General features: G+C 43.5%; 1 protein-coding gene across 1 annotated transcript in view; it reads left to right on the top strand.

Moving 5' to 3' along the window:
* SNX10 (sorting nexin 10) overlaps nucleotides 1-20,125 on the top strand; it is a 65,893-nt gene that overhangs the window by 265 nt on the left and 45,503 nt on the right. The gene's annotated exons all lie outside the window — the stretch shown is intronic.

The following is a 20,125-nucleotide window of genomic DNA, read 5'->3' as shown; positions in this document are numbered from 1 at the left end:
CCCACAGGAAGACGTGGGGCCCTTCCAGCTGCGCGCAGGTGCAGACTCCTCGCGGGCTGGGAGGAGGTTTGAGTCCCCTGGGGTTGGAGCCCGGGAGCTGCCTCCTTTCCATGTGAGATGTGCTGGGGTGGAAGAAATGGTTGATTTGTAACTAGGGGAGGTAGATGGGATGAGTTGAACTAAAGATTGGTGTCCCAAAAGAACCCCGGGGAGAGGGCGGGGCAGAGGAGGAATCTCGGATTCCAGATTAGTGCTGTGGCATCCTCCACCTGGCCGGGTTTGGGTTGGTATTTTTGTTTTCTTTTTTAATGCAGGAAAAGGTAGCGTTGAGTTTAGAAATCCGGAGGGGTAGGCAAGATCTTTTTTTTTTTTTTTTTTCCGTGGGATTGTGGGATTGATGGAAAAGGCCGGAGAGAAAATCCACATTGTCAGGTTTGGTGACACAGGAAAGCAACAGCCTGTTTTTCAGTTCTGGATGCATCATACTTTTAAAAATTACACGGATTATTGAGGGGGATGGTCGCAGAATGTAGAGCAACATGTCCTGTTTGAAAGGAAGGGCTTTTATTTCTGCAAAGCACATTTATATGTAAGAATAATGGAATCAGAAATTGAGAGCAGGAGGGAGGTTTCACGTGATCTCCATCAAACCTATCATTGTACTGAAGGAGAAACTAAGGTCTGGGAGGAAAGTGCAGGATCAGCCAAGTGGGAGCAGAAGGAGGCCCAGAACCTGGTGGGCTTCCGACTTCCACTCCAGAGTTCTGCCTGCCCCACCCTGTTTTGGGAGCAGTGGGCCCAGGGTTTGGAATGCAGACACTCTGTGCTTTTTTTCCTGGGATGTGGCTAGTTCCTGTGAGATGTGGGGTCCCAGTGACATGGGACTCTTCCAACCATTGGTCCACCTCTGATAGGGCTTCTGAATGGGAGAATGGAGGTGAGATTGAGGTGTCTGCCATCACTTCCAGTGACGCTTATTCCTAAGGCAGGTGTATAGCTGGACCTTGATTGATTGTGGTGCTGGGGATGGATCCTAGGCCTTTGAGCATGCTAAGCAAGTGCTCTATTGCTCCACCCTCCAGACCCCCTTTATTTAAAGGAGGGGTTGACTTGAGATTGACTGATAGGGCAGCCTTGAATAAAGATTGAAAAGTAAAATATACTTAGAAATATATAAATATATGGAAATGTGAAATTATGATTAGCAACCACGTCAGTTTAACTGATCATCTTGTTTCTTCTGCCAGTCCATTTTGTTTTCACTTTGCAGTTAAAGAAATCCGTTTAGCTCAGGCTGACCCTGCGTTTCAAGGAGGTGGCTCTTGGTGGTGGTGATGAGTCTCTTGCCTGTGACATGTTGCTTCTCTCACCACTGCTTTGGGTTGTGCTGCCCACTTCCTCTTATTTTACTATTGAGGAGTCCTTCTGAGTTTGGCATCCAAAAAATAGAAATAAACAACTTCATTGTTTGCCAAATGAAAGTGTTAATTCAAGAGAAACATTTGTGTTCTACTACAAAAACTTCCACTTGATTTTAGAGCACTCTTGATCTTTCCACAGACCCAGCATTACATTACTTTCATTTTAAGGATTTATTTTGCTAGTTAAGTCATGGTTTCTTTTTTTCTTTTTTTTTTTTTTTTTTTAGTGTCGGGCTGTGGTTTAACAGCTACTTGTGAAAGCAAAGAACTGGTTCAGATCAGGGTTCAGCCTACAAGGTCTTTCATGTTTAAGAGTGGCAAAGAGGGGGCTTTGACTCCATGGGAAATTCTTCAAATTTTGGACTGCTTTTGCCAAATGTCTTATCTTCTAGAGTTCTAGTAGGTATGAATGAACACATATGTTCTCCAAATCCTGTTCCAACACCTGGTTGTATAGGGTAGTGGTTATAACTTCTGGTTTTAGACTCAGCTGACTTGAAATCTTGGTACAATTGCTTGCTAGCTGAGGTGTTATTAGTTCTGCAGAGGAGATGCTCTTAGTTCTATAAATGATTCCGTTCTAAATGGCCATAACATTTTTCTTCTGAAATGAACAAACAAACAAAAGGTAATGATAATCCTTCCCCCTTCCAGAGTTAATGACAATACTTGCTATTTATTGAGTAATTATTACAAGCCAGGCATTGCAAGAAGAGTTTTTATGGGCCAGGAACGTAGCTCAGTCAGTGGTAGAGCACTTGCTTACCATGTCCCATTCTTAGTACCCCCCCCCCCAAAGAGTTTTTATAGGCAGTTTAATTAAGCCTCACAAAAAACTTAGGAGGCAGATTCTGTTATTGCCTTTGGTTTACATCTGAGGAAGCTAACGAATCAAGGTATTTATGACTCCCCAAACTCCTAGCTCACAATTTTAACCCCACCCAGCCAATATGCCCCAGATTTAATAAAACATAATAATTATTTAGGGATCAGTGTGTAACAGGCTCTGTATCAAGTGGTCTTGAGATAGGTATTAATTTTATCCTTCCCCTCTTTATTTTTACAGTTGAAGAAACTGAGGCACAAAGCCCCAGATCAAATAACTAGTAGATCCTCCTTTTGAACTAGACAGTCCCTCACTGGAGTTGGTATTCTTAGCCACTCCCCTTTGAATGACTGTAAAGGGCTTCCTTATTGGTACTTCCATTTATTTTCCCTAAGTAACCACTCCCCACTCCCAGTTTCTTCAGAGGAGATGCTCTTAGTTCTGTAGATGATTCCGTTCTAATTAAGACTTTGTGATTACATACTTTGTTGTTGTTGTTGTTGTTGTTGCTGTTGTATTTTGTTTTTAAAAGCCAATGGTAGGGGGGCTGGGGATGTGGCTCAAGCGGTAGCGCGCTGGCCTGGCATGCGTGTGGCCCACCACATACAAACAAAGATGTTGTGTCCGCCAAGAACTAAAATAAAAAATAAATAAATAAATTCTCTCTTTCTCTCTCTCCCCCCCCCCCTTTAAAAAAAAAAAAAAAGCCAATGGTAGGCCTTGGGTATCTTGACTCTGGGGATACAGAGATAGGTTTTATGGAGTCTGTGACCACCACCCTGCAAATGTGTGATTCCTTTTAAAAATTTTTTATATGGCTAGGTGTGTTGGCGAGTGCCTGTAATCCCAGCAGCTGGGGAGGCTGAGACAGCAGGATTTCGAATTCAAAGTCAGTCTCAGCAAAGATGAGGCAGCTAAGCAACTCAGTGAGACCTGGTCTCTAAATAAAATACAAAATAGGGCTGGGGATGTGGCTCAGTGGTCAAGTGCCCTGAGTTCAATCCCTGGTACAAAAAAAAAATTTTTTTATATGATCTGATGTTTACATACAAAAGTGTATTATTCTAGGGGAGAGGATCCATAACTTCAGATCCTAAAAGGGTCACTTGTTATGGAAAGACAGGTTAGTAATGACTTGTGTTCCACTTATCTCAGTTTATAAGTGAGGCAACTGAGGTCTAGTGGATCGACAGAATAACTTAATCTGAATTATGCAGCTAATTAGAGGTGGACATGGGACTCACACTCAGTTCTCCAGGCTTCTAATCTCATATTCTCCCTATAGCACCCCCATCAAGGTGAGGGATGGTCTCTACTTGAGTGAGGGACCCATCCTCAGAATTTCTAGGTGAATATTCATTCCCAGCTATCTTTTCTACTAATTTCAAAGATTTGTTCCATCCCCCACTCCTGAAGGCAGGAATTGTATGTGTTAAGAAAATTGCTTAAGGGCTGGGGATGTGGCTCAAGCAGTAGCACGCTCGCCTGGCATGCTTTCGGCCCGGGTTCGATCCTCAGCACCACATACAAACTAAAAAATAAATATTAAAAAAAAATTCTCTCTGTCTCTCTCTAAAAAAAAAAAAAAAAAAGAAAAAAAGAAATTACTTAAAGCAGAAGGTCATTTACCCTAGATTATGTGGCCTTCAAGCACTTAAAAACAATTAGCATTTGTTACTCAGTTAAAATTTATTTCCTAGGTATAAGGCAAAACTAATTTTGCCCCCTCCATGAATGTCTAGCATTAACAGTCCATGTCTCCTGCTCTTGTATAGCTTAGAGATGTCTATATTCTCTTGCATTCTTGAAATCTGGCAGGTTAACAGTGGAATTTATATTGAACTACATATGTAGATGGTCTTGATTCTTTATCCCCCACTCCCCCCCAGGGAGTCTGGATCTTAGGAAAATAAGAAGGGAGCCAGGTACAGTGGGCACATGCCTGTAATCTTACCGATTTGGGAAGCTGAGGCCAGAAGATTGCAAGTTTGAGGCCAGTCTGGGCAAATGAGTGAAAACCTGTCTCAAAACAAGCAAACATAAAAAGGTCTGGGGATAACATTCAGTGGTAGAGTGCTCCTGGGTAAATCCCCAGTACTGGGGGGAAAAATAAGAAAGGAAAGTCTTGAGCACTTTTCTGATTCAGGCTGGAATATTCCTACTATATCCCTAATGGCTACCAAGGTACCCGCTATTAGGAAGCTCTGGTTTTCTGGGGATGGCAGAACAGAAAAGAGGGTGAGGGAAATAAAAGAGGGCACCAAAGGCCAGAGACAAGGAGCAGCATAGAGCTTTCTGACTTGCTTCCAGGAACATTTTGTTTGTTTGTCATGATGCCATGTTTTAGGAAAGAGATGGGGACACCTATTCAGTACTCACCATGTACCACACACTGCCCTGGACATTGATTTATATTATCTCATTTAGTCCTGTGAAATAGGAATTGTAGTCATTTTCTATGGTTCAGAGAGATTTTATAACTTGAACAGGTAGAGGAGATAGAAATTGAACCCATAGTTATTTACATACCCATTTTTTTCCAGCCCCCAATTTTAAAAATTTCCACCATTATGTTTGCTTTTGGAGCCAAGATGGCTCTCTCTCTGATATCACTATTAAGGGGTTTTTTTTTTTTTTTTTTGGTACTGGGGATTGTACCCAGGGGTACTCTACCACTGAGCTAAATTCCCAGCTCTTTATATATTTTATTTTGAGACAGGGTCTTAATATGTTGCTCTCAAATTTGGGATTCTTCTGCTTCAGCCTCCTGTCACTAGAATTACAGGTGTGTACCACTGTATTCACCTTAGGGGATTTTTTCTTTTTTGTACTAGGAATTGAACCAAGGGGTACTTTATTGCTGAGCTACATCCCCAGCCCTTTTGATTTTTGAAACAGGGTCCTGTTAAGTTGCTTAGGGCCTTGCTAAATTGCTGAGGCTGACCTCAAACTTGTGATCTTCCTTCCTCAGACTTCCAAGTTGCTGGGATTACAGGTGTGTGTCACCATATCCAATTTAAGAGAAAAATTTAAAAACCATACTGGGTACATTATTCAGTCCGGGAACTCAAATTCCATGGAGGTCTTCTGTAATTTGGGGGCTGGGTTTTAATTTTTTCACTGACATTGTGGACAAGCAGACCTTTGTCTTGGTTTATTTACAAAAACCATGAGGTAAATGTAAAACTTCAGAGCATTTTAACTTTGAGATCACTGGTGCCAGGTTATTTCCATCCCTCTTTTTCTAACCTCCTTTCCCATTTTTTTTTTTTTTTCCATCTCAAATGTGCCTTTTCCTTTTTTGTGCCTCTTTGTGCCTGATTTTGCTCAGAACCCTATGGCATTTGGCCGGATTCCCTGAGTATCAGAAAATGTGGACAGACACAACTCAAGCCTCAAGTGTCCAGACCCTTAGACAGCGGTCTTTAGACAGTGATCATCGGTATGGGGTGCTTGCCCTGACATGGCCTTGAGAGCCCCTCCTTTACACTCAGGAGACAGACTCCACCCAGCCTGACCCCAGCAGGGACAGCAGGAGCCTCTGTACAGCCCTAAGAGGAACTGTGCCTTAGTACCGTGTTTTCCATGTGGCTTACCTGTGGCTGGCCTCCTCTTTCACATCCTTGCACTTGGTCTCAAGCATCGTACAATCCAGCCTGACCCAGCCATGCTAAGTACAGCCCGAGACCTTTGTGTGGTCTTACTGACCTTGGTGTTGGTTACCCTTAGCCTTTATTTTTTTCACCAGCACCACTTCATTCCCAGGGTGCACCATGTTTTCTGCCCCTCCCTGCTTCTAGTTCCTGTGACCCTTTTTGCTGCACATATAGAAAGGCTGTGCTTAGTCCCCTGAGCCCAATTTTGACATCTCTAGGACGAAGTTATTTCTGATGATCTTGGAAACAAGAGAGAAGGAGTTGGTAGTGGCGTGGGGGTGAGTGAGAGAGGGAAGAGAGGTGAAGATAACACTGATTTGGATTCTCAGCTAAGATCAACTGCTGTGAGTGAAACGCATTGGCTCTTGTGGTGGCAGATCCTATAAGAATTTGCAGTAATAATAAGATTTACGGTACTTGTCAATTTCATCCCTTTGTGCTGTAGCTATTGCTGCTTATATGGTTATGAGGAAGAGGGACCCCCTAAAGTTAGTGCCAGCAAGTTGGTGGCTTATTATAAGGCCACCACAGGTAGCTCAAAGGCAACTATTTGGACCTGAAAAGTCAGACACTACAGTTACCTTTAATCATGCTTCCCAAGGGCTGCAGGGCCTTTTTTTTTTTTTTTAAAAGAGAGAGTGAGAGAGAGAGAATTTTTAATATTTATTTTTTTAGTTCTCGGCGGACACAACATCTTTGTTGGTATGTGGTGCTGAGGATCGAACCCGGGCAGCACGCATGCCAGGCGAGCGCGCTACCGCTTGAGCCACATCCCCAGCCCGGACTGCAGGGCCCTTAACTGCCGCTCCCTGTGCCTGTCCCTGGGATTTCTCTACTTGTAAGTGCCTCGGTGTGGCCAACCTGGGATTTTCCACTCAAGTGCTTGCCTTCCTCTCATGCGCTCTTTTATTGGTAATATTTTAATTGTAGATGAACACAATGCATTTTATTTATTTAAAATAGTTTTTGGTCGTCAATGGATCTTTATTTTATTTATTTATACGTGGTACTGAGGATTGAACCCAGTGCCTCACACATGCTAGGTAAGTGCTCCACCGCTGAGCCACAACCCCAGCCCTTCTTTCTTTCTTTCTTTCTTTCTTTCTTTTTTTTAAAGTGTTTGCCTACGTGACTCTGAGCTCCTTCCTCAGCTCTCTACTATTTCTCTGTTCATTTCTGCTCCATTTCTTCACCTGTTCTTCTGCTTGCTCCAGATCCCTCCAGTTGGCAGCTCCTTAAGGCCCCTTTTGGGTTCTCTTCCTTTTCTTTACTTTCTTTGTGGTCTTCTTTCTTCCTTTTCTTGGCACTTGGGGTCAAACCCAGGAGCATTCTACCTCTGAGGTATCCCCAGTCCTTACTTTATTTTTTTTTTTTAAAGAGAGAGTGAGAGAGGAGAGAGAGTGAGAGAGAATTTTTAATATTTATCTTTTAGTTCTCGGCGGACACAACATCTTTGTTGGTATGTGGTGCTGAGGATCGAACCCGGGCCGCACGCATGCCAGGCGAGCGCGCTACCACTTGAGCCACATCCCCAGCCCCCTTACTTTATTTTGAGACAGGGTCTCACTGAGTTGCTGAGGCTGGCCTCAAACTTGGAATCCCCCTGCCTCAGCCTTCCAAGTCACTGGGATTATAGTCCTGTGCCACCATGCCCAGCATATCTGTGATTTTTGAATATAAGAATGATCTGAGACACTTGTTAAAGCCAGTTTCTGGGACTCTAATCCAGTAGGTCCAGGATGAGACCTGGGAATCTTTATCTCATTCTGGGTGATCTAAGGGTGTGACAAATACTGGATAAACTGGTTTTATTCATTTCCATGACTTTAAATCATTGATAGATCATCAACTCTCTAAAGAGCAGATGTCTGGCTTTCTCTTGAGACCTCCATGTTTAGACATTTAACAATGAATTTGACTGTGGCTCTCTGAATATATCTCAAGTCATCTCAGATGAACTTGCCCAACATGGTGATCTTCCCCTCTTCAGTTTTGTGAAGCCTAAAACTTGACAGCTTGGAGTCCTCTGTAAGAAAAAGAACACAGAGTGAAGAATATAAAATGAGCTGTGTGAACATGGAGGGGGATGGTGCAGATGTGGACTCATGACTTTGAGCTCCTTCAGCATCTTGGTCCTCTTGACTCTGTTCCTACTAGCCCCCAGCAGTCTCCTGTGCCATCCCCGTCTGAACAATCCCTGTGCCATCCACTACCTCTCATCTTCTCCCCACACCTGAGCCTTCTCAGGGTCTTGATTGCTCTCTCTGATCCTATTTCTGCTTTCTTCCCCTTTGTCTCAGGTAGTAGCCCTCATGTACATTGGCATCAACTTCTGGTAAATCTCGTTTCCTTCTAATCCAAAAACAGCCCAGTAATCTTTTTTTTTTTTTTTTTTTTTGTACCGGAGATAGAACCCAGGGGCACTTAACCACTGAACCACATCCAAGCTCTTTTTTGTATTTCATTTAGAGCCAGGGTCTCAGTAAGCTGCTTAGGGCCTTGCTAAGTTGCTGAGGCTGCCTTTGAACTCACCATCCTCCTGTCTCAGCCTCCAGAGCCGCTGGGATTACAGGCATGTTGCCACCGCACCTGGCCCTGAATAATCTTTTTTTTTTTTTTTTAATATTTTTTTAGTTATACATGGGCACAGTATCTTTACTTTGTTTATTTATTTTTATGAGTGCTGAGGATTGAACCCAGTGCCTCACATGTGCGAGGAAAGCACTCTGCCACTGAGCCACATCCCCAGCCCCGGAGTAATCTTTTGAAGAACATCAATTGGAACAAGTTGCTCCCCCTAGTTGCTCCCAGCTCTGTAGCCTGGTGGCAGGGCCAGGAGTGTGTGAGCAAATGGGGGTGTGTTGGGATGGGATCATACTGCACAAGCTCCACAATCTGGGGACTGATCTCAAAAGAAGTGGAGGTGTGTCAAGGGAGACATACCAATGAATTATCACTATGCCAGTTTCAATCCCAGTTTATCACCTCTTCCTGGAAGAATTTAGATATTTTGTAAGAGGTCTGAGATGAACCCAAATGAGGGTGGCTACACCTTATCTCTTTGCTTTTCAATGCATTCCTGTGGTGTTTGGATGTTAAATAGTAAAAGCAGATTGTTTAATTGCTTTAGAAAAAGAAAGACCCAATTAGCTGGACTCCTGTTCTTTAGAGAGTTAGGCCCCAGGCTCAGGAAAATCCAAGGCTTTGTTCAGGTGTTCTTCGAATTCCCTGGAATGTGGGTGGGGAGGGCTCTTGGGCTTTTTCTCTTTTACCTGTCTATGCACAAACAGCTCCTTCCCTCATGGATGGAGAAATCCACTCTCATTGTGGGTTTTGTTAGGTCAGTAGACTTCACTGGTTCATGGAGAAACTGCTATGTCTCCCTCTCTCCTGAGCTCTAGGGTCTTTTTCTCTAAAACTATAAATACTGCCCAGTTCCTCTTATGAATGGAAATCCAGTGGGTCAAAGTACAGGACAGAACAGAGGGCTTTGTATGTAGGGAACCAATACTCCTTGAAGTTACAAATAGGACACACTCAAAAGAGTTTTCTGTTGCATTATAATTATCTTCTGATTTCTTCTTGAATGAGCAGCTCTTAGGCAGAAGATTTGGAAGAGGTTGGCGGGAGTGGGCAGGCTGTACCTGCTATAACTGAAGGTGAGAGGTCACTGTCTGGATTGGGGACTTTGTCACCATAGCTCTTGGGTCTCAGCAAACCACTTGGAGTCTTTTCATCTGCTTGCCTCCTTGTAATCAGACCCAGAGAAACTGAGGTCATTGTGTCCAAACACACAAAGTCCCTGTGTTGGGAATTCAGGGTCATGATTTCCAGTGAGGTGCCCACCAGATGCTGACTTTCTAGTCAGCCTATTTCCCTGTTTGAGAAACCTTGCAAAACTGTGACCTCTGTTTTGAGAACTTGGCTAGGCTGTCTAGACACATGTCAAGTGCCCTTGGATTACAGTACCTATGGCAAATAGAGCTAATAATAACGTTGGCATTTCACCCTCTTTTAGAAGGACTTACTTCTCTGTGTCTTAGGCTTCTTCAATTTGGCTAGATGTTGAATGTTCATGAGTAAATGATTTGACTTGCAGGGAATGGCCACGGTGTGTGGTTCACGTGTGTGATCGTGTTTCTTTTTTTTTTTTTAATATTTATTTTTTAGTTCTCGGCGGACACAACATCTTTGTTGGTATGTGGTGCTGAGGATCGAACCCAGGCCGCACGCGTGCCAGGGGAGCACGCTACCGCTTGAGCCACATCCCCAGCCCCGTGATCGTGTTTCAAAGCAAGTAGATTTAAAACATTCTGCACCCTGAGTATTAGATTCCCATCTGACAAAGAAGATAGTTGAATAGAATTGTTGTTTCTAAGGAAGAAACATTCTGTGGTGAAGAGGAAGGCACCTCAGCAGTTTTTCACCTCAGGGGGGCTTGGAAAAATCGAAGATAAAAAATGAACCCTGATAGTAGCAAGCCTAAGATAGAAAATGTGGCTTAGGAGGCTGAGGCAGGAGGATCTATCTCAAGGTCAAAACCAGCCTCAGTAAAAGCGAGGTGCTAAGCAACCTGTCTCTAAATAAAATACAAAATAGGGCTGGGGATGTGGCTCAGTGGTCAAGTGCTCCTGAGTTTAATCCCCAGTACCCCTCAAAATGAAAATGAACCCTGATGATAGCTGGCATGGTGTCAGGCACATGCCTCCATGTTTGTTCATTTGGTCTTCACAGCAGATCTACGAAGTTGGCGGTCATCTTCTTTTTGTAGATGAGGAAACTGAAACACAGAGAGATGGAAGTTTCCCTTGGCAGAGGGCAGGATGTGAATGCACAGCCAGGAGGTTTGGTATTGAGGAACTATACTGCCTCCCATCATATCCCCCTGCTTAATTTGGGGGCACACTCCTTGTTCCCAAGTGAAATCTTCTTGCTTGCCTCTCAAATTACTTGCCAGTTCTCCAGATTTGGATTGTGATCCTTTATGTAGATTCAGACTTGACGGGTAGATCACACATGGTTGTTCCCATTTGTACAAGTAACTGAAACCCCTCTCTAGCAGCAGGGCTTCACCACAGAGGGGACATATTGGGTAAAGATGGTGATTTCCTGGATGTTGTTAAGTTTCTTCTTTTTATTTTTTTTTTTTAAAGACTTTTCTCAGTTTAAAAGCAGAACATTTGGGCTGGGGTTGTGGCTCAGTGGTTGTGTTCTTGCCTTGCATGTGTGAGGCACTGGGTTCAATCCTCAGCACCACATAAAAATAAATAAATAAATAAAAGTATTGTGTCCATGTATAGCTAAAAAAAAATAGTAGAACATTGAATGTTGAATTTACCCCTAATCTCTGTACCTTATACCCTTTTCTTGTTTTTGCCCCAAATAGGACTGCACGAATGTCCTGTATTCATCTACCATGTTCCCAGTCAGATTAATCTTTCTTACTTCTGAAAACAGGACTCCTTTCCAACTTCCTCATCCTCCTGGTGACTCCATCTTCTTCCAATCACCTGGTCTCTGAGTCACCCCTGACTCTTTTTTCTCTATCATACCCTTTGTCCAAGCTTTTCTTATCATCCGTTTATCTTAATTGTTTATTTTTTTTAGAGCAGTTTTAGGTTCATGGCAAAATTGAGCAGAAAGTACAGAGACTGGTACACCTCGTGTCCTCCTATTATGTGTAGCCTCCCCACAAAGAGGTGCATTTGTTATGATCAGTGAACCTACATTAACCTGTCCTTATCACCCATAGATCAGAGTTTATGGTTGGGTTCATTCTTGGTATGATGTTCTGTGGATTTTGACAAACGTATAAAATGTGTCATTGTAGACACGTAGCCATCAGAATAGGATCATGCAAAGTAGTTTTGCTGTCCTGCAAAAATCCCCTGTGCTTTGCTTCCTTGTTGTTTTCAGGTACTTCTCCGTGGCTCTTCCCCTGGCTGGTGTGTTCCAGCAGCCCCCAGTTGAAGCACGTGGCCTGTAATTTCTTTCCTTATAAATTCTTCCTCCACCTGTCCCCAGATGAATCACTGCCATTGTGTCGGACTTTCCTTTGTAGTTGGCCCTCCCTATCTGACGTTCCACATCCATGTATTCAACTAATCATGACTGGGAAAAAAATAATTCCAGAAAATTCCAAGAAGGAAAAACTTGAATTTGCCATACATTGAATACTACACTGAATCCATGTGAATGAATTGATGTGTAAACATTGTTTTAGGTATTATAAGTGATCTAGAGATGATTTAAAGTATATGGGGTGTGTGTGCATGGGTTACATGCAAATACTATGCCTTTTATGTCGGGGACTTGAATATCCTTGGATTTGGCATCCTCGAGGGACAGTCATGGAACCAAGTTTATAAGAGGCATGATTGTACTCTGTCCCTGCCTTCTAACAGGATAGAAGTCCATATTCCCCTCTCCTCATGCCAAAATGCCCACTATAGCCCTTCTACACCTATATTGCAATATCCTGCTGATACAGGCCCTCTACTCCTGGGGGCTGAGCTCCTATTTTTTCCACAAAGCATTAGTGTTTTTTTTTGGGGAGGGGCACTGGAGATTGAATTTAGGGTCACTCAACCACTGAGCCACATCCCCAGCCCTATTTTGTATTTTATTTAGAGACAGGGTCTCACTGAGTTTCTTAGCACCTCGCTTTTGCTGAGGCTGGCTTTGAACTCCCAATTCTCCTCCCTCAGCCTCCCAAGCCACTGGGATTACAGGTGTACACCACCATGCCCAGCCCCATTAGTACTGCTTCTTCTTTTTTTTTTTTTTTTAATTTTATTCTTTTTTAGATATACATAACAGTAGAGTCTATTTTGATATAGAAATTAGTACACAAGGTCATTAGTGCTTCCTAACCACCCCGCACTGGTCCTATTTTCTGTGCTTGTTCTAATGTCAGTAGCAAAGTCGAGTCCTGCTTCTCCTCTATTCTCCAGCATTCTGGAGCCCAGTCAGCAGTGATGTTTCTTTCAGCACATACAGTGAGCTTTGCAGTACAAGTGACCTGATTCATATCTGTGTCTTGGCATCTTTATGTCTTAGAATTCAGGGAGGGTTATTTAGTCATTAAAAAAAAAAAAATCCCTCACTAGAACCAAACCTAGAATTATCACATAATAGACTCTTAGCATATTGGATTGAGTTATCATTGTCTTTGGTTATCTTTAGGGGGCCCTGTATAGCTAATGACCCTAAACAGGTCTGTCTTGTGTTATCTCCTTTCCAAAGAAGAGAATGTCATTTTCAGATGTCTGGCTGTTAGCTTCTCCCAGAACTCTGGTCCTGCCCCCACATCCCTAAAACATTTGACCCTTTAATAACTTAGTTTTTAAAGTAGATATTCTCTACTCATGGCTATCTTTTGAGTATTTATTACTAAGGAGGAAGTGGGTACCCTGTTAGTTGTGGGGATTCCCATGCAGTGGGAGTGAGGGATCTTCTGAGTCCATCCACTGGGGCTTGAATCCTGGCTTCTTCACTTAGAGCTGCAGGACTGGTTACCATTTTCTTGGTTATAAAATTGGGGTAATTGTGATACCTGGTTCGTGGGGCTGTCACGATAGAAAGGATAATTCATGTCACAGATTTCATACAGTGGAACATAGTAAACAACCAGTTATTTTTTGTTTAATTGCTACATTTATTGTATTATTACTTAGTTATTTCTGTTGCTGGGGATGGAACCCAGAGTCTTATGCATGCTTAGCGGGCGCTCCACTGCTGAGCTACACCCCCAGCCCTTTTCATTTTGAGACAAGGCCTTGCTAAGTTGCCAAGGCTGATCTTGAACTTGCAATCTTCCTGCTGCAGCCAGAGTTGCTGTGCCAGGCTAGTTTTGATTTTTTAAAACTTTGTTCTTTTTACATATACATGACACAGTGTATTTTGAGATATCATACATACATGAAGTATAACTTCCCATTCTTGTGGATGTACATGCTGTGGAGTTACACTGGTCATGAATTCATGTATGAACATAGGAAAGTTATGTCTGATTCATTCTGTCTTTCCTATTTCCTGGTTTTGATTTCTAATAGCAAAATTTTAACATTATTCCCCAACTCATCCTCCACAGTTCAGTGGAGTGAGGTCAAGAGAAAAGATACAGGAAATAGCTGAGGAAAATGTGTTTTTTTTTTTTTTTTTTTTTTTTTTTTTTTTTTGGCATTCCACTCTGGGCTGTTGCTAAGCACTTTCTTTTCTCCTAAGAGGAAGGCTTAATCATGAGTGAGGGGAGGTGGGCGAGGAGGAGAGGCCAGGTGAGTGATCCTCATATCCACCTGCCCATCCCAGGCTGCTGGGCTGCTCAGAACCTTGATGGTGATGCTGAGATGGGGAAAGAGCTGGAACTCATTCAATCCAATTTAATTTATTCAATACCTATTGAACACTGACTGTGTGCCAGGCACTATGCTAAGTGCTAGGGTTATACCATGAGTGATTTGGACAAGGTCCCTGCCCTCAGGGGACTTTTTAAAGATGACAGATAATAAACAAGAAAACAGATTAGTAGATAAAATAATACCAACTGTGATGAAATCAAAGGTAAAAATAAGAGGCCAGAGCATTACTGGGAGAGTCTACTTTAATGAGTGGTCAGGGACGTCCTGAACGAGGAGGTGTGGATGCGGAGCCTACAGATGGGAAATGGTGGATTGGGTGGAGGGACAAAGGGCCGGAGGCAAGGAAACCCGGACTGATCTAGTTGTGAATGGACGCCAAGGAGTACAGAAGAGTTAAGGGGTTGGTTGGAGGATGGAAGGGGTGTGGCATCAGGGGTTGCTCAGATGCAGACCTGTGCTCTGGAATGGTGGTTTTCAATGTTTACACACTGGAGGGGTCTGTGGTGCACTTCTGGTGGGGACTGTGCAGGAGGGGGTGTTGGGGTACACTCGATCTGAAAAGAGCCTCCTGTGATTCGGATGTCCCTCGCCTCCTTTCCTCCCCACACCGAGAAGCTCTGCTCCTAACTATTCACTCTTGAGTCCTTGGGGATCCGGGAACATTTAAATTCCTTACTTGGCAGAGTGATATAGGCACATGGACTTCTGTCCATTGATGGGGACATTGGCTCAGACGTTTGAGGATGAGTCACTTTATTTGGATCACCGTGTGGCCCACTTAAATAAATGCTGGTTTTGATTAGAAAAGTTATGATTCACCTTCTTTTGAAATTATTTGGAAATGGCTTCAGAGATGACCTCAAGGTTTGAATGCATATGGATGTTTTTGTTAAGAAAGGCGGAGTGTGTGGGGCTGGGGATGTGGCTCAAGCGGTAGCGCACTCGTCTGGCATGCGTGGGCCCGGGTTCGATCCTCAGCACCACATACCAACAAAGATGTTGTGTCCGCCGAGAACTAAAAAATAAATATTAAAAAAAAATTCTCTCTCTGTCTCTCTGTCTCTCCTTAAAAAAATATTAAAAAAAAAAGAAAGAAAGAAAGGCGGAGTGTGTTGCGGGGGAGGTAGAGAGAACAGCTTCTGACATTCACAAGTCTTGAGTTTGAGTATTCATGACACTGTGTGGCTTTGGGCAGGACTTTAACCTCTCTGGTAAAACAGGACAAATAAGTCTTTGCTGCCCTGTCTCACCAGCTGTCATGAGATGATGATTTATAACTGCAGAGTTTCACAAAATAAAAGCTACTAAGAAAATTAAATTTAGTTTCCATATATTATGGCCAATAGCACATTATGGCCAGAGTGTAATTCATGACCATGAACAGAACTTTTTTTTTTTTTTTAAATACCATTCTTTTTTTTTTTTTTTTTTTTTTTAAAGAGAGAGAGAGAGAGGAGAGAGAGAGAGAGAGAGAGAGAGAGAATTTTTTTTTAATATTCACCTTTCAGTTCTCGGCGGACACAACATCTTTGTTGGTATGTGGTGCTGAGGATCGAACCCGGGCCGCACGCATGCCAGGCGAGCGCGCTACCGCCTGAGCCACATCCCCAGCCCTGAACAGAACTTTTCACTGTATATGGATGAGTAGTCTCTCTAGAAGAGTCAACGGAGAATAATCTTCGTAATTTCGGAGTCGGAGTGATGTTTCTACATACGGTGCAAAACCTAGATGCCATAAGGAAAAGAAGGATAAAATTCATTACCTAAAACAAACCAGAAAAATATATTTGCAACTGTTTTATGGACTCAGTATTAATCTCCCTAGCACAAAAGAACTCCTACAAATCAAATAAAAACTATAAGAAAATGGTCAAGGATATGAACAAATAATTCATATAAAATAAATCAGTGGCTCCCTTAACATAAAAGTGCTTGATCTCATGCATAATTGAAAAAAAATACCAGTTAAATTTCACTCGACCATATTTCATCTGTCTGGGATGGGCAAGGGTAAAAAAGTTTTTTTTTTTTTCTTTTCTTTTTGTAATTGTAGATGGACAGCATTCCTTTTTTTAAAAAATTTATTTTTGTATGTGATGCTAAGGATCAAAGCCAGTGCCTCACACATGCTAGGCAAGTACTCTGCCACTGAGCCCCAGCCCCAGCCCCTAAAAAAAGTTTTTGAAAACTGATCATGTTAGGGAAGATATGGGAAAACAATTAATTCAACTATTTTCTGCAGGGGGTACCTTGCCAATTTCTGTCATAGTTAATAATTCACATGATCTTACTGAACCCAGAAATTCCACTTACTGAAAAAAATATCCCTCAGATGTACTCACAAGTATTCATGGAGCACAGTCGATTTAGCATAAGAGTGATGGGTGGGGGCTGGTGAAATCAGTTATGATACATCTGCACAGTGGAATAGTATGCAGGTGCAAAAAATAAGATGTAGAGCAGTCTACATTGTTAAGTAAAAAGAGAGGGGAACAGGAAGGGATGTATGTAGTGCTACCATTTACTTGCAAATGCATAAAATACCTCTAGAAGGATACAAAAATGCTTAAGAGGCAAGGAGAGAGGGAGAATTTTTATTTAATATTGTGATATTTTTTATATTTTGAAACAAGTTGTTATGTTTTAAAAAGCAAAAAGGAAAACAGTTTTTGAAGTGGGGTCAAACTCCTGATTTGTTAGCATTGTGTTCTATCCCCAGACTGTCAAAAATCTGTGTGTCCATCATGTGCTCTCATTATTGGGGGGTGTTAAAAGGGGTGTTTAAAGAGCTCTTTGTCATTTGGGGGCCACAAGTCTAATGCTCAGCACATAAAGGGGTCATGAAAGGATCATAACTCCGGGATCCAGGAGCTTCAGCTGGAGTGTGACGGAGATCAATCCCGTATTTGTCAGGGGGAGGCTCCCTTGGTTTATATGCAAAGTTGTTGGTGGTAGAATAATGGCTCCAAGATGTCCACATTTTAGTACCTGGAACCTGTGAATAGATTTCATTACATGGCAAAAGGGACTTTGCAAGGAGTGACCATATTAAGGACCTTGAGATGGGGTGATGATCCTGGGTTATCCAGGTGAGTCCAATCTAAATCCGTGAGTCCTTAAAAGAGAACCTTCCTGGTTGTGGTCAGATGGAGACATGGAAGGGTCACAGAGATGATCAGTTGCTGGCTTTGAAGATGGAGGAAGGGGCCATGAGTCAAGGAAAGTGAGCACCCCTAGAGGCAGGGAAACAGATTGTCGCCAGAAGGAAAACACCCTTGCTGATGCCTTGGTTGTAGCCTGCAGAGACCTATGTTGAACTTCTGACCTTAAGAAATGCATGTTGTAGCCACGTAGGGTGGTGCATGCCTGTAATCCCAGCATCTTGGGAGGCTGAGGCAGGAGGATCATGAGTTCAAAGTCAGCCTCACCAAAAATGAGGAGCTAAGAAACTCAGTGAGACCCTGTCTCTAAATAAAACACAAAATACGGCTGGGGATGTGGCTCAGTGGTTGAGTGTCCCTGAGTTCAATCCCTGGCACCCCCTCAACCACCTCCAAAAAAAGAAAAATGCATGTTGTAAACTGGGCACAGTGGTGCATGCCTGTAATCCCAGCAACTCAGAAGGCTGAGGCAGGAAGATTTTGAGTTCAAAGCCAGCCTCAGCAACTTACTGAGACCCTGTCTCAAACATAAAAATGCCTGCAATGTGGCTCAATGGTTAAAGTGCCTTGGGTTCAATCCTTGGTACCCGCCCCCCCCCCCATGTCTGTTTTTACAAGTCATCAAATTAGTGGCAATTTATCACAGCGGAAATAGAAAATGAATACAGATGATATGGAAATGAAGCCTTGCTCTTATGGGCCTTCTAATCTAGGTGGGGAGAGAAGCTGAGGATTGTCCTCATGTGAGGTGAATGTGGAGTGTGGCCTAGAGACTTGCAAGAGGCTGGCCTCAAGGGGCTCAGGATGGCCAAGGGGATGAGGTGGTCTGAACTGTGCTGTGAGGGGCAGTGCAGCCTGTGGGTGGGGAGCAGAGACTCTGTTGCTGACAATGGATTTAAACCTTGGCTTTACCTCGTATTAGCAGTGGGACCTTGAGAAAGTCACATCGTCTCTCTGTGCCTCATTGTTCAGGTGGGGACACCGACAGTGTCCCTTCGAAGGTGGTCGTGTGGAGTAAATGAGTTCACATGAGAAGTGTTTGCAGGGATCCTGGCCATCCCAAGGGCTCTGTTTGCTGTTGATATTTTGCCTCAGCCACATGAGGCAGGGGTTGCCAGCGAGAGAGAGTGGAGTGTCCACTGACCAGGAGAGGAAGAGGGGTCTCACTGGTGTGGTCGGAGCCCAGAGCCCTCAGGAGAAAAGCAGAAAGTAAGCCCGTCGAGGAGCATGCAGCAGATGATGGTGGCCTTGGGAGGTGGCCTTGGAGTGTCCACTCAGTGCCCTAGGAGACTGAGCAGGAGGCTGGTACAGTAGGGAGGTGCTCAGCTTTCCAGAAGAGGGGAGGAGGGTTGAACTTCTGAACTGTGATTCTCGCATCTTCTTTCCACTCCCCTTATGTTCGCCCACCACCCTGAGCAGCCAACCTTAACAAAGATCGGCAGTCACTCCCTTTCCTTGTCTCTGGGCTCCCTGACCCACGACCCAGGTGTGCATGGATTCAGAGGCTGCCGTCTGGTGCATTATGAGTACCAGACCCCCACAATGCATTGTGGGTGCTCCCCACCCACAGGCTACACTGCCCCCCCACAGCATAGTTAGACCACCTCACCCCCTTGGCCATCCTTGAGCCCCTTGAGGCCAGCCTCTTGCAAGTCTCTAGGCCACACTCCACAGTTTGCCTAGAGGGAGAACACCCAGTGGGGCTCTTGAGTTGGTCACTCTTTGTTACTTGTCCCTGCAGGGAGAGGAGCAGAAACCTCAGCCTGTGCTGTTGGCAGGTCCCTGGTGGCTGGGCGCCCCCTGGGGTGAGCCTGGGTCTGTGTGGTGGCCATTTGGGGTCTCTGGGCTCTTGCTTGGCTTGTAGAGCTGGTTTGGGGCATATGCGTTACTAGGATTTTCAGGTTCTTGGAGAGTATGATCTTGAGGAATTTGCCCATGATTGTATACCATGCTGTGTCTCCTAGGCAAGGACAGAGTGGGATGTTAAAAAACAAACAAAAACCACATGAAGCACACAGAGGAATTAGGATGTAGAAGTTAGCTGGCAAAGGAGGAAGCAGCTGTATGTGTGTGTATATGTGTGTGTGTATGTGTGTGTGTGTGTGTGTGTGTAGGGGGGGCATGGGTGGTGTCTGTGTTGCCGCATTTTAGGGTACTGGCATTTCTCACTCCCAGCTGTCCCTGAGGGCACACTAGAAAACCACTCAGCAGATAACTAATCCTTTCTTTCTTTTTTTTAAAATTTATTTTATTGTAGTGAGAACATGAGATCTACCCTCTTAACAGACTATTCAGTGTCTTAAACTATTCAGTGTATAACACAGGTTGTTAGCTACAGATATAGCATTTACTTGATCTTGTTAGAACCAGTAAACTGGTCTTTTGTCCCCAAGACTGTCATCTCACTTTGCCTGAAACACCTTTTTTTGGCAGAGCATTTTCTTACCTGGGCTTTTTATGTTTGTTTTGCCCTCACAGGAGAACCTACAATATCTGGAGTGCTCTCGATATAAAAGAATAGTCATAGACATTATGTACCTATAAAGACTGTAAAGGGGTAGATCATTTAGGAATTACATAAATTTGAAACCAGTGTGGCTGTTTGCCTAAACATTCATATAACAAAACCCTGCCTCCTGCTTGTCTTCTCCTTCCCCTTCCTCTTAAGGCTCACTGTTCCTATGTGGCATAAAAAATAAAA

The sequence above is a fragment of the Spermophilus citellus genome, assembly GCF_964194105.1.
Source record: "Spermophilus citellus genome assembly, chromosome: 3".
Taxonomy (NCBI): domain Eukaryota; kingdom Metazoa; phylum Chordata; class Mammalia; order Rodentia; family Sciuridae; genus Spermophilus; species Spermophilus citellus.
Note: the sequence above shows the minus strand (reverse complement) of the source record. Positions and strands in the feature narration are given on the sequence as shown.